Source organism: Neopelma chrysocephalum, unplaced genomic scaffold (assembly GCF_003984885.1).
Source record: "Neopelma chrysocephalum unplaced genomic scaffold, ASM398488v2 Primary Assembly neopelma1_63, whole genome shotgun sequence".
NCBI classification, from domain to species: Eukaryota; Metazoa; Chordata; class Aves; order Passeriformes; family Pipridae; genus Neopelma; species Neopelma chrysocephalum.
The window spans coordinates 14,917,128-14,929,833 of NW_020897720.1; the positions used below are offsets into that span (position 1 = coordinate 14,917,128).

General features: G+C 49.3%; 1 protein-coding gene across 5 annotated transcripts in view; it reads right to left on the bottom strand.

Annotated features, from left to right (window-relative positions):
* Positions 1-4,377, bottom strand: part of P4HA2 (prolyl 4-hydroxylase subunit alpha 2) — a 38,493-nt gene extending 34,116 nt beyond the window's left edge. For 2 of the 5 annotated variants that reach the window (XR_003534108.1, XM_027682541.1), the window contains exons 1-2: positions 4,331-4,370; positions 3,168-3,270 (exon numbers count right to left, since the gene is read on the bottom strand). The gene's annotated coding sequence lies outside the window, so the exon portion shown is untranslated. Of the gene's footprint in view, positions 1-3,167; positions 3,271-4,330 lie in introns of those variants that run through there. The other 3 variants (XR_003534109.1, XM_027682542.1, XM_027682543.1) reach the window with 3 other exon arrangements.
* Positions 4,378-12,706: the final 8,329 nt, after the last annotated feature.

A 12,706-nucleotide genomic window follows, 5' to 3' on the forward strand; every position in this document is an offset into this window, starting at 1 on the left:
GAGCACTGGCAGCAGGAAAGAAGGTCCTTCTAGACAAAATAGACCAGGTTGGAATTTTTCTTCACAAGTTAGACTGAATTCTTTATTAAACAAGCTTTCTGAAAGCTCTTAATCAACATGATATAAAAATACAGACCTGACCCATAAAAGAAAAGTTGCTTGCACATCCACCAGAGTTATCAGTTCCTCACCCACTCAGAATCCAATATCCAGTCACTGGAGACTCGAGCCAACTCCCAGAGCCAGGAGGGAGGACTTTTTTTCAGGTCAGAAGGGGAAACAAATACCTATTACTCATCCAGTGCCTTTAGGACTCAACTTCTGATCAAACTGATATGTTGCAGTCTCCTTTGTTCACCACAGAACAAGAGTCCTCCACTTGCCTCACAGTCTGAGTAAGAACAGGGACTAAAAAAGCAAGTCCTTCATCCAGGCTTCAAACTTGCATATCCCTCTCAGGCAGAAGAATTAAGTGGAACCAACATAAGACAAGTCTGGGTAATGTAAAGAATAAAAGTTATACTCTTTATTGTGGTAAATCAGGCCAGAGTGTGACTCGTGCTCTGACGTGAACACTCATTTTCCCACATGAATTCCAGGATAAACCCCACAATGTTCTTCCACTCCACACTTAGAGGTGACAGCACTCCCTTTGCTGTGGGGATTCTCTCAGGAAGCTGTGGATCTGGGCTGGGATGGAGCTGTGGATCTGGGATGGGATGGAGCTGCTCCAAACTGCTACCAGCAAAGTCACCTCTCTTTCCAAGGGCTAGGTGGGGGGGAAATTTTTTTCAGAGCATACAGCAATGGTTTCTTCCAAGAAATTAAGGCAGACTACTGTTCCCTAAGTGTGGTTCCATTCTTACAGACCCACAGGTTGCTACAGAGGCATAAAGTTTGTGAGACAAAGAATCACAACTAGCTACTGTCAAAATCTGATTAAGATACCATTTTTCCAAGCTACCAGAATACAATGTACAAGCTGATGACACAAGGTTACAGCCCTGTCTCCTCCTCTGTGCTTGCCTGTGCTATTAAAGACACCTGGAAAAGCACTCCTAAAACAGCTGCTAACACAGGCATCTAAATTTAAAATATCATGGTGAAGTCCAACAAGCAAATCACTCCTTCAAGGTCCCCTCAGGCCACAGCTGAATTCTTGGTGCACACACAGTTGGGGCCAGGCTCTGAAGGATGGTCCATCCTCAGACAGCAATTTGAGGTCAGACTCTTGGATGAGGCAGGTCTGTCTGGGGCTTCTCCAAATGCCAGTGCTTTCCACCCTGTCTTACTGCCTGCAGACACAGCAAGGGGTAGTGGTGCAGATGGCTTCATCCCCATCCCCTCCACAAACAGTGGAGCTCCCAAAGGAGGCAATAACCTGCTATCAGCATTGAGGGCTGCAGATAAGGCTAATTAGATTTAAGTGGAAAATGGCACAAACAAAAAACTGCAAGATTGCTTACTTAGAGCCAAAAGAAGGACTTAATTGCAAACAGATTTTCAAGATGTTGCCATGGAAGAGCTTCTCTCAATTCCAATCAAGAAAACCATCCAGCTTGTAGCAGTATTTCAAGGCTTGCAGATTAGCCTGACACATGATAGCAGCTATAAAACTACTTAGAAATTATTAAATGCTAAGGAAAGATTAATTTCATCCTAAGGGAAAAACCTACACCATTGCCTGAAGACTCTGAAACAAGTAACTCAGACCTGAAATTCATTATCCACACGCACTCAGATGCTCCAGTGTTCAACTCCTCCTCTGACCCAAAGAACTCTTGATTTAAACACCTGTCAGAGCCCCACCGAGACCACGCTGTTATAGTCTGGACCTCATGCCAGGAGTCACCTCACACTCACCCTCAGTCCCCCCCAGGGACAGCAGGGATTGCTCCCCTGCAGCACCGGGAGCCTCCTCACAGGTGAGTTCTCTCTTCAGCCTTAAGTAATTGCTTCCCAGCTCCTTCCCCTAGTGCATGTTGGCTTTACTGCTCAGAGCAGCTTGTGCCAACATCACCACCTTTCTTTACAAAGGATTTAATGTGCATCCGAAAACAACTATAATTGCCTAGCAAATAACTCACTGCAATTGCCTTGTTTTTTTCACGGCAAGCCAAAAGAAAATGAGGAAAAAGTTGCTCATTTGCAAGCATTAACAAGGATACAGCACACTCACACACAACTGCAGGCATTTCTTCTAATACAAAGTAAATTACAGCCACCTTAGAAGCCGTAATCATCTTGATTAGCTCCCCACAGGTTTTTAAAGCCACAGCAAAGAATGTTTCTTCCACACTCCAGTAGACGACAAAATTGATGCCAGTCTAAGGCACAGCAAATCTGCCTTCAACTTACTCTGCAAGCTCTGCCCATATGAAGCAGCCTGCAGTCAGATCCCACACTGTTTCTGAAGACAGCAAGACTCCACGCTCTTTTTCCACTACAGCTTGTTTTTTCAGCATTAGCATTTAGACTGCATTTTACTGTGCAAAGCCCATAACTTTCATATATCATCATACTTAATATACCCTGCCATTTGCTCCCATATAGCACGAAAAATATCTTCCTGTTCAGAAATAAGGGTGGGGTTTTTTTTTAATATTAAAAGGTCTACTGTCAGTGAACTGTTTCTTCCAAGTAATATCAGCAATTTAATTAAAATCAGACATTATCTCAGAGGTGCAGGGGTTGTCTCTGCTCTAACATCACCCTAGAACGTGCCCACTTTCCATACTCCACGTTCCCATGCCTCTGACATATAGAAAACCATACACAAAAATCAGGACTAGTCATAGGAAAAATATCTATGTTTACAGCTCGCTTCTTTGGAGGTTTGCCAATGTGCACAACATGGAAATTATAAACAGATTGAATTCCTGACTTAAACCTCGACTGAAAAACTTCTTATGCTAACTGGTAAATCCTGCTCCCTCTGCTGTCACTGTCTTTGAAGTACACAATTCCTGCGCTGCTTCCCAAAGTATGATTAATCACATTAAAAAATTGAATCTCAAGGAATTATGGCATTAGCAGGAAGCCACATTCTCGCCTGTTAGTGTCAGAGCAATGCCAATTTACAACTGCAGAATAATGCTCTGCTTGTGAAATGTGAGTGGCAGTTATTGGCTGCTATATATATATATATATATATACTCACAACATACCTGTGGGATTATTTCCAAGTCCTTAATGCCAGAAAGATGAAGTATTACCCTGGTAAAGATGGCTGCAGTGGCTGCTCAGCTCAGCTCCACCCTCACAGAGCACCTATAAAATTAAAGAGCAAGAGGTTTTGTTACAAAAATGTCTTCTGGGGAAGCTCACCTTCAGTATTTACTACTGAGGAAGAGGGGTGATCACTGGCTAGGAACACCAAACATCACAAAGTCAGACGGCTCCAAAAATAGTCTTTATTTACACATCCTCCCTGCTTCCAGGTTACAAGGACATTCTTTGCTGCTTGAAATAAAATCATTCCTGTCTGGTCAAAGGCATGTTTTGCATTACTATGACATAACAAGCCGCCGTGCCCCAGCTGAGCTCCGATAACACTCAAGTGCCTTCAGCTTTCGCTCCAGCCCAGTCCCGTGCGCTGCCTTCGCACAACCTTCTCCTCTGGGGCTGCCCCGCCGGGTCACCCCCGGCTGTCTGCGCTGCCCTGGCTGCTCCCCAGCCCAGCTGTGCGCTCCGACAGACACAGCGACGGGCTCTTTTAGGAAAGCGGATCGCAGGGCAACACAAAACGAGACGGGAGCAGAGCAAGTGCGGTTCGAACACCTCCACGAAGCATCGCTCGCTCTGCGCTGGGATCGCGCACAGACCATGAACGCAGCCGGCACATCCCACTGGGAACACCGCTCCCGCCGAGCCCAGAGGGCAGGAAAAGGGGAGCCAGCCCTCGCACGGGACCTGTGACCGCGACACCTCTAAACACGCTTACAGACACCCAAGGGATGTTCCGCGACGCCCCGTTCCCCCCTTGCCCCGCAGCGCCCGGCCCGGGGGCGGCACCGGAGCCGCCCCAGACCCCCGAGCGGGGCCGGACCCGCCGAGCCCCGGCAGCGGCGCGGGAGCTGCCCGGGGCCGGACGAGGGTTTAAACTCAGCACAGCGAAGCTGGACGGGCTGAGCCGGCGCAGAGCCCGGCTCAGAGCTGAGCCAATGCCCGGCTTAGGGCTCAGCGCTACCGGGACCGCCGCGAGTGCCGGGGGGCTGCGGCACCGGGCACAGCCGCTCAGCGCGGGACCGGCCCAACCCCTGCCCGGCTCAGCCCAGCCCCGTCCCGTCCCGTCCCGTCCCGTCCCTCAGCCCCGGTCGCTGTGTCTCACCCGTCCCGCTCCGGGCCGCTCTCTCTCCGCTCCCCCGTTTCTAGAAGCGCCCGGGCCGTTCCAGCCGCGCCGCCGCTCGGGCCCCGCCCCCTGTTGGCCCCGCCCCTATTGAGCCCCAGCCACGTCTGAGGCCCCGCCCCCGCCCCGCCCCTCCACCGTAATGCCGCGAGTATCGGCGCACATCCCAACTCCCCCCGTCCGCCCCGCCGCGGCTCTCCCCGGGCTCGCGGCGGGTGTTCCCGGCTGGAAGCGGATCCACAGGGAACCAAACGCCGGAGGAACCCAGCCCGAGCCGTAGGACAGCCTGCCCGGGCTGCACGCCTTCCCCGCAGGCTTGCTGCTCCTGCAGCTTCCGTCCCCTGCTCCTGGTGAGCCCTGGACAGCCGCGGGGCTCGGGGGAGAAGGAAAATAATGGAAATGAAGGAAAATAATGTCAGCGCCGGAGGGTGACTGGGCCGTGCGAGCAGGTGGCGGGTCCAGGGAGGAGCGGGCGGGCTCCCCGTGGGCTCCCCGAGGACGGAGCAGCCGGACCCCGCCGGGATCGCGGCACAGCTTCGGGGACCGACCGACACGGGGCACGGCTGAGACTGAGAAAAGATCGTCCCCCAGCTCACCAGAACATCTGAGTTCCTGTGCTTGCTCTCCACAAATCAGTATTCACACTGATACAGAGCGACCATCAGCATTACCAATCATCACTATTACCTTCACCAAAAAATAGCATCTTTCCAATAATAAATAGAACCAGAAACCAAATCAGACCACGCAAGACGTTGCAAGAATAAGCTACCTCTTGCCTTCTGAATTCACTCCATCACCAGTCCATTCCCTAAACAGAGATCTGGCAAAACCCAGCTGAAAAAGGAAGGTTTTGGGGAATGACTCACTATATCAAAATCCATAAGGAAAGTGGAAAATAGGGAAATAATATCTAATATAAGGGTGCAAGTTCACTGAAGCTTTTAGCAACTGCTAATATCATAAACCATAATAAAAGGGTCCACCTGTCCTGTCATCAGAACATCCTAACACAGCTCCAGCACAACTGCAGCCAGAGAGAGGAGTGAGAATATGTGAGAGGAAAAACTCAGTCTGGGGAGCTGTGACATGGAGATCTGCTTTAAAACCAGGAGAATCAAACATCTCGTGGGTGTTTCAAACCCTTAGGTCCCTTAAAAGTGGAGTAAAAATCCCTCTGTGGAGAGCTTGGCTGCTGAATGCACACCCAAGTATTTTTGGATGCCCCCTTGTCTCTCATGTTACAAGGGTTTGTCTGAGACCTCAGCAGAGGAAATATTAAAACTATCTGAAGAGTACTTGTGTTGTACCATATAGTATTTCCCATAAAACAAAGCACTGAGTCAGGATGGGGGAGGCAGGGATGTGTCTGGATAACAGAACTCTTTCTGACCTCAGCACAGCTCAGGTTTCTCCCTGAAACTGTAGCTAAAAAGTACATGCGTTAAAAAGGCCTCATACATGAACAAATTCTAAATTTAGCTGTGTGTCTGCCACTCTTCCTTTGTTTTTCATGAATGAAAAAATAATCACAGCAGATCCTAGAGGAGCGAGGATGGAAGCCAGAAGCCAAGGCATGCCAACATCCAGTCTCTGCTGTTTAAAGATCCAGCCAAAATTCTGACTGGTGTCTTTGCATCAGGCATAGCTAAAAGATCATGCCAGGCTGTGGAGGTGCTGTCTGCTGAAGTATCATCTCATTATTAGCCTTCCTTTAGTGTGTGCACAGACGGATCTCACGAGCTGAGGATTTGGCACGCCAAGGGAAATACAAACTGCATTAGCAGTGATGGGCAGAAGCAGGGGGGCTTCTGAGGTGGGAAAAGGGGGGGATGGACTGGGATGGGTCTCCTGCAGCAGCTGCACCTCTGGGCTCAGCACTGCCTGGTACCCATCTGACAGCAAAATCACAGAGCATTTCCTGACAGCAAAACTCCTGAGGGATGTCAGGAAACCATCCTGAATCAGACCCTCTGAGCATTGCAGAAACACCTCCATCAGAAGGACAAGGTGGGACTAAGGTGCAAGATTGGCCAAACACCAGAAAAAGGCTACATGGCTGGACATGCACACCTCCCCATGAACAGATCGGGTACAATTTCCTCTTGGAACAACACATTGGGCACAGTGGCAAGGAAAAGCTACACCAGGTCACTGCACAATCACAGTGCAGCTCCACAGCCCACCCACAGCTCCCACTGCTCTCTGCTCAGCACCTGCTCTCTGGATTGCAGGTCAGTGTGTCCAGCAGCCAGCTCAGGCCAGCTCAGGTGTCTCTGCACAGTCTGAACAAACCCCCGGTGTGTGAAACACTGAGGTATCAGCTCCACCACGCTTTCCTCAGGCAAACTCAGAGACCTTGGCTGCAAACTAACTCTGGCTCTGAAGGTTTCCTGAGCAGTCTGACCCGTGCCAGGGTCCTCCTGGAATAGGCAAAAGCCCCTTTGCCCTCAGCCTGGTTTGGGAGCTCAGTCCTGTGAGGCCCTGAGCCACCCTGGTGCTGGTACAGCAGAGCTGAACCGGCCGGGAGGCTGCAGGCAGTCATGAATAACTCAGTGTTATTCAGGGCTGCACCCCTTGAGGACACCAAAGTGCAACTGAGAGAAGTGAAAGGACGGGATTTATGCCTCAAATGCTGCTGCAGATAATCCAGACGAGGCTCAGCGTGAGATAAACATGGAGCGTTTGGATGGAAAGGGTCTGTCACACACGGCGGCACCTCCAGCTGTCCCCGGGCCAGGTTTGGGAGACTGAAGCTGGATTCACCAGGAGGATAAGCTGGGGAGGAATCCCACAGCTCGTGTTCCTGTTCAGGGTAATTATGGTGCAGTCAGGGCTGGGCTGGCAGCGCTCTGAGCCGTGCCCAGCTGCACGTTCCCAAGGTCACTGAAACTCCTGCAAACACAGAAATAACTGGTCATTGCCTGCCTGGCTTGCTTGAAACTGCCCAAGTGCACCCACACAGAATTAGGGGGGTCTGACTGCTGGGAGGGGAAGAGACACAGGTTCTCCCCTTCTCATTTAAAATTACACTGCCCATGTTCTAATTAGAAAATTGGTCAGGGATGCCCAAAAGAACCAGAGGATGTAGGGGTGCAAATCGCAGGCCTTGCTAAGCATCTGAGGGGCTTGTAGGGAGTGAGGCAGCTTCTGTTAATGATGTTCTCATTTTCTGCTCTGAAATCTCTCTGTGGGCACTTAGGGTGGACAGCTCTGAGGGACTGTGGCCTCTGTGGTTTACTTGCAAAGGAGCCACTGTGCAGGCTGAAACGTTTTTAAATCACATCCACATTTTATGCTTTTTAATCAAAGTTTGTCCCCCGTCTCGGCAAATGAATAAACTCTTTTGTAAACTTGGCTGGCAGGGATGATGAATCACCCTGTGTTCCCTGTTGGAACTAAGAAGGAAATGCTGTAAGGGGTCGGAGCCTGAGGAAGATGCTGATTCCTGCAGAAAGACACATTCCCATCTCGCTGTGTCAGCAGGGCCGGGGTGGGAGCAGCACGGAATGTACCTGGGGGCACGGGAGCAGGCACGGGCAGGCACTGCCCCTCTGCCCTCTGTGCTCCCCACAGCAGCCATCTCTGCCAGCTGAGAAATGAAGTAACACAGCCAGGTCACTCCTGCTGAAGCTCAGAAAGCAACCTGCAAATGATTTAACCTGGAGACACCTTTAAAACAGGAGTTTGTAGAGGAGAACCACGTTTTGTTGCAGAATAAAGTCCAAGAGAGAACGTGGAAGAGGACTGGGTCATCCCACGCTGCGCTGGGCAGACCTCCCTCTGCATGCCCTGGATTTCAACACGGATTCTGTGCAAGGCTGAGCAGCCTCTGTAAAGGCTCTCTGAGTCATTCCTGCACAGACTCCAGCATAAATCAAATCCAGAAATAGGAAAGGCCAGCCGGTCACATCAGTCGTTTTAGGTTTAGGGAAAGTTGTAGTTAAGAAATGTGGGTAAAAGGCATTACAAAACCATGAAAAAAATCCACAAAAACCTCCATTTTAATTTTATTTAGGCTACTAATTAGTGGATGAAGAAACAGACCTTAAAAAAGAAAAAAACATATTGAATCAGGCTGAAGTCAGATCCGGATGAAATCTTTTTCTCTGGAGGGAGGGTAATTTGCAGTCACTAAACTTTAGGTGGCAATCATCTGCTGGGCATAGCTCCTGCTCTGTGTGTGGGTTTTCCACATGGAACTGAGGTATATTTATCCAGAAGAGATTCCTCAAATGAGGAAAGGATCACTACATTTGGGTTTTTTCTACTAAAGAGAGCAGCCTGGGCAGATGCTGCTCTCGGGCTCTGTGGTTTCACTGCTGACTGGCTCCAGCACTCTCAGCTCCATGTCCTTACTCATTCATCATCAGCCTGTGCTGGCTTGTCACATCCTGTCTTTGCACACAACTTACTTTACAGACACCTTGGAAAGGAAACCCAGCCGATGAAAAAAGCCCCTGCAGAGGACTCGTTAGCTTTGTGCTGAGCTTCTGGGATCTCAGATCTCAGAACTGAGATCCCAGGGAGGATGGCAGCATCCTTCCTCCATTTGATCCATCACAGGTGTAAGCTCTACTCTGACAGACTCCTGACCTCCAGGCCTGCCAGCAGCCAGCAAGCAAAGGGAATGTGTCTTTCCTCCAACTGCAGAGCACTTGGTCCTTAAGCTTCTCATCACTCTCACACAACACCCCTTCATTTGTGTTCTATATCATTCATGGTTCATGCACAGCCACCCAGGCCAGAAGGGAACAGGGTCAGTCTTCTTCCCAGAGGTCCCTCCTCTCCTGTCTGATCTGGAGCTGCTCCTGCAAAGGGTGGTTCCTGAATTCCCATTTCAGAGCTGAAGCAGGGCAACCCTGGCAGTGAGTCCTGATCCTCTGAGCAGCAACATCTGCACAGCAAACTGCAGCAGTGGAATTGTGAACTTCTGGAGTTCCTGAAATCCTTTCTGGCACATCACTCGATCTTAAAAATATGTGGCTGACTTGAACAGTAGATCTTTATTCCTTCCCAGGCAGAAGAAGAGGTACAGTGTGTGCACTGTATACTCAGCATAAGTAAACAGTGAATGCCTGAGCGTGGACATTCATGTAGAGGTATTAAATAAGGCAGTGAACTACTTTCACTGCAGCTGCTGGAGGGGGAAAATACGCCTTCTACATATGCCTATGCTCCAATTCCATAGATAAAGTCACACCATTCACTTGCTGGGGTTATTCCAGAGCAAACACTTTTCCTTCTCTGCCCGTGACAGGACACACAAGGCAGTTCATTCCTGGCATGATCCAGGGAAGTGCAGGAGGCAGAGATTTCTCCCACAGTGACTGGTTCTGCAGTAAATAGCATGTGTGGAAGCACCATTCACCTCCTCACTTACTAAGCACATTTGAATAAACCCCAGAGCTTAAATCAGGACGGGCTGTGTTCGTCCCTCACATTAGAAAACCATCAACAAGAAGAGGAATAAAAGAAGTGGACAGGCAACAGATTTAAACTGTGACTGCAAGAAATGCAGTTGCATGTCTGTAAAAAGTATATGCATTTAACAATTTCTGACATTTGAACACACTCCAGGGTTCTTTATAGGCATTTTCATAACTCCTGGTATAATTGCAATGTTACAACTGTGTGGTTTTATTTCCTCTTTGTGAAATATGTCTTCAACTCTCTTTAGTAATTACTTAGCTGAGTTATTCTGGTTAATGAAGACTTAAAGCTCCATGTTTGATGAAGAAAAATAGTATGTTTGGAAAATGTGTATTAATACAAGCAAGAGGCTGATAACAAACCTGCTGTAAACATAAAAAATGTCCCTTGGCTTTTTTACTTGTCTAGAGCTGGGTGGAAATTCAGAAGAAAATTCAATTATATTTTCTCATTTCTAGTTCAAAAAACACAATAAAAGACCCCAAAATAAATCTTCATTCACCTTTCCTGTCTGCTCAGTCTGGGTTTATATTGCATGTATGGGTGTGACAGAGGAAACTTGTCACAAAGTAAATAATTTTGGCCCTACAGACAAATCTTCAGCTCACACAAATTACAAACCCCGAATAATTTCAGGAGAAAGACTCTAATTAGCAAAGTTTCAGGCCCTGAGAGATGAAGCTCTTTTTAACAAGATGTGGATCCCACCCTGGTGTTGTGGCCTAACGAGCTGTCCCTGTAATGATTTTGAGAAGCCAAAACCGAAATGACTTGCCCTGGGCAAAGCCAGTTTCTGTGTTTGGTTGCCTCGAGGGCTGCAGCCCTTGGCACAGCTCTGCTGCCGTGGTTTTACAGCCCAGTGCACACCCTGCCCATGGGAATGTGGGCACGGCTGCCCAGCTCCCAGCAGGGCCTCTCGTGCCTGGGGCTGCCCTTTCACAGCAGGGATCATTTTGCTGCAGGAAACCAAAGGACACCCTTGGGCTGTTGGGAAGTTCCCTTAGAATCACAGAAGGTTCCCGAGCTGGATGGGTCCCACAAGGATGATTGAGTCCAACTGCTGACCCTGCACAGGACACCCCAACAATCCCATCCCGTGTCTGAGGGCATTGTCCAGTCACTGCTCCAACTTGGAGCTGTTTGGTTGTGCAAAGTGACTTTTCACACCTCACTGTGGCAGGATCACCTGCTCATTTCACAGGGGCTTGTTTCTCAAGGCAACCCTGTGGTTTCTAACGTGAGACTGGCCCAGCATTGGCCCTGTGCTGCTGCCCAGCTCCCCCAGCATCTCTGGGAATTGTCCTCACCCCATCCTGCTGCCCAGCTCCCCTGGCATCCCTGGGAACTGTCCTCACCCCATTCTGCTGCCCAGCTCCCCTGGCATCCCTGGGAATTGTCCTTACCAAGGGCTCCAGCTGCGTTCCCTTCCCTGCAGGAAAGTGTTAGATCTTTTCTCCCCCGGGCCAGCAGCCCACCCACCCTCTCCCACCGGGGAACACCCCGCTTTATTCCTTGGGCAGCATTAAATAGGGTTCCTCATCCTCGCTGCGATTCCCGGCGCGGCCGGGAGGGAGCACGCCGAGCCCGGATCCGGGAGGAGCCACGCTCGGGATCAGCCAGATCCTTCACCCTCTGGAGCAGCGTGGATGCCTTCTCCAGCCCCACATTCCAGCGCATCCATTTCCAGCCTAAAAAACCTCCGCAGCTGCAACTTAACATTGAAATAATGAACGCTTCCCTCGCTGTAGGTGCTCAGAATAAATCCATTCCCCCCGGTAGCTGTGCTGGCTCCACATGGCTGTGGTAAAACAGTTATTACCCTCGAAGGGAAGAGCCTTGGCCAGCCAAGGAAGCAGAACTGGATAATACTCAAGTATTTGTTACCTCACATCAAACTGAAATAAAAAAATCACGTTCTGCCAACACGTTGTGGCTACACATGTCAGCAATATATTTCACTACAGGTTACACTGAGGATTTTTAACATCATTCCAGCATCTGCCATATGTAGTAGGGTACTAACAAAGTAACTGGCCCAAAATTCAGAAAGTAGGTTTAACAGTTCCAACAGTTCAGTTATAGCCCAACTGGAAAGTGATGGGTATTTTTTTTAATTTAGGATGTGTGCCATGCTTATTTTAAAGTAAAATAATGGAATTGTGTTCTGCAAAACCTGAGGATCTTGGTTCTATCCTTAAAAACATTAAACACACACAAATACAGACAGACCAGTGACTGGCTTAGCAGCTCGACAGTGAAACACAGAATTGGTGGGATCAATAATCAGTTCAGCCATCCTCATGGGTAATGCCAGGGTTACTCTCTCCTGATCTTGACAGAATTATTTTTGGATTAATCTGATTCAGCTGAAAGGGAATCTGCTGGCCATGAAGGGAAGGCAGTTTGTGACAGCTTCTGTGACTCACTGGCACAAGCAGAGCGATATCTGGATGGCATCAGCTGCTGCCACAGATCCTGCTAAATGCAGCCTTTGTCAGGGTGGCCAGGAGACAATGAGCAGGGAAGAATGAGCTCCCCTTTGGCACTCACTCGCCAGGGACCTACAGAAACTGTGTGGCTTGAAAGAGCCTGTGTCTAAATTAATTTACTTAAATTGGCATAGTTACTTTGTGGGTGGGAATTCAGGTGAGCAGGAAGTCAAGGGTTAGCTGCTCTGGGTCTGACCTCACACCAGCCAGCCAGGAGTTGCATCACAGACTGAAAAAGTAGTTGAGACATGGCAGGACTATTTATTTTTGTTGTCTTAGAGACACTTTCTCAAGAAAGGCAAAGTGAATAGACACCAAAGTTCATCCTATCGCTGCCTGGATGTTCCCCTGCATCCCTGTCCCTCTTTTGGCTGTGAACCGACCCCCAGCTCCTCTCCCTTCTCCTCCTGGCCTTGGTTTTGGGTTGGCTGTGGAA